Here is a 2,119-nt window from a genome sequence, read left to right on the forward strand (position 1 = left end):
TTGGTTTTTGGTTGACTGTTCATCGACAATCAGTCCTACCACCTGGGAATTTTGTTCTTGGTCATTCTAGTTGCTTTCTTGAGTCTTTGTAGTTTTATAGCTATTCAAAAGCATGAATTCACATCACTTTGAATCCTTCAGTGTTCGTTTTACTGGGAAAAATTATTCTTCTTGGGAGTTTCAATTTCAATTGTTTGTCATCGACAAAGAACTATGGGGCCATATAGATGGAAGCGATCCTACTCTTACTGATGCAACAAAGCTAGGTGAATGGAAGATTAAAGATGCTCGGGTGATTGACATGGATTCTAGGGTCAATTGACCCTCTTATTGTTCTTAATCTCAGGCCATACAAGACAACTAAGGCCTATTGTGGGATTACTTACAAAAGGTTTACAACCAAGATAATAGCGCAAGTACGCTTTCAGTTAGAGTATGAAATTGCTATTTACTCTCAAGGAGGTCTTTCTGTTCAGGTATTATTTTTTTGAATTTCAGAATTTATGGGCTGAATTTACAGATATTGTCTATGCCAAAATACCTACTGAATCTCTATCAGTGATTCAGGCAGTTCATGAGCAAAGCAAGCGAGTACCAATTTTTGATGAAATTACGCTCCGACTTTGAGAGTGTTCGCTCTAACTTGATGAATCGTGACCCGTCTCCTTCTTTGGACGTTTGCTTTAGGGAATTACTTCGTGAAGAGCAACGTCTTGTCACCCAAAATGCTTTCAAGAAGAAAATGATGTCACTGTTGCATTTTGCTGCTCAAGGGTAAAGGAAAGGGCAGGGATATGAGTAGAACTCAATGCTATAGTTGCAAGGAATATGGTCATATGGCAAGCAATTGTAGCAAGAGGTTCTGTAATTATTGTAAACAACAAGGACACATTATCAAAGAGTGTCCCACGCGCCCTCAAAATAGTAGGATCAATGCTTTTCAAGCTGGGATAAATGGTTCCACTAATGATAACTCATCTTCAGGACAAAGTTCTTACTCCTGAAATGGTACAACAAATGACCGTGTCAGCCTTTTCAGCATTGGGATTACAAGGTAATGATGTAACATCTAATTTTTTGGATTTGTTGATTCAGGTGCTTCCAATCACATGACCAACTCAACGAGCATCCTAAAAAATGTTCGTAAGTATCAAGGTCCATCACAAATACAGATTGCCAATGGTAGTAATTTACCCATTACCAAGGTTGGGGACATTACTCCAACTTTCAAGAATGTTTTTGTTTCACCAAAGCTCTCAACTAGTCTTATTTCAGTTGGACAATTGGTAGATAACAATTGTGATGTGAATTTTTCTCGTAATGGTTGTCTTGTGCAGGATCAGGTGCCGGGGACGATAATCGCGAAGGGGCCTAAAAGTTGGACGATTGTTTCCTATACACTTTTCCATTCCTCCTGTTCTATCTTTTGCTTGTACTTCTACTGCTAGTAAGACTGAGGTTTGGCATAAGCGTCTAGGACATCCAAATTCTGTTGTGTTGTCTCATTTATCAAATTCTGGTTTATTAGGAAATAAAAATCAATTTTCAGTCGCTTCCATTGATTGTTCTACTTGTAAATTAGGCAAAAGTAAAACTCTTCCTTTTCCTAATTTTGGTAGTCGTGCTACAAAGTGTTTTGATGTCATTCATAGTGATGTTTGGGGCATTTCACCAATTATTTCTCATGCTCATTTCAAATACTTTGTGACATTCATAGATGATTATAGTCGGTTTACATGGGTGTATTTTCTTCGATCCAAATCTGAGGTATTTTCCATGTTCAAGACATTTTTGGCTTACATTGAGACTCAATTTTCTACATGCATCAAATTATTAAGATCTGATTCTGGTGGAGAATATATGTCTTATGAATTCAAAAAATTCTTGCTTGACAAAGGGATTGTCTCACAACACTCTTGCCCATATACACCACAACAAAATGGAGTTGCTGAACGAAAAAATCGGCATCTTTTAGATGTCACTCGTACTTTATTGATTGAGTCATCTGTACCATCTAAATACTAGGTGGAAGCTTTGTCTAATGCTTTTTATTTAATTAATAGATTGCCATCTAAAATGCTAAATCTCGAGTCTCCATATTTTCGTCTTTATCACCAAA

The sequence above is a fragment of the Solanum tuberosum genome, unplaced genomic scaffold (assembly GCF_000226075.1).
Source record: "Solanum tuberosum cultivar DM 1-3 516 R44 unplaced genomic scaffold, SolTub_3.0 scf00296, whole genome shotgun sequence".
NCBI lineage: Eukaryota > Viridiplantae > Streptophyta > Magnoliopsida > Solanales > Solanaceae > Solanum > Solanum tuberosum.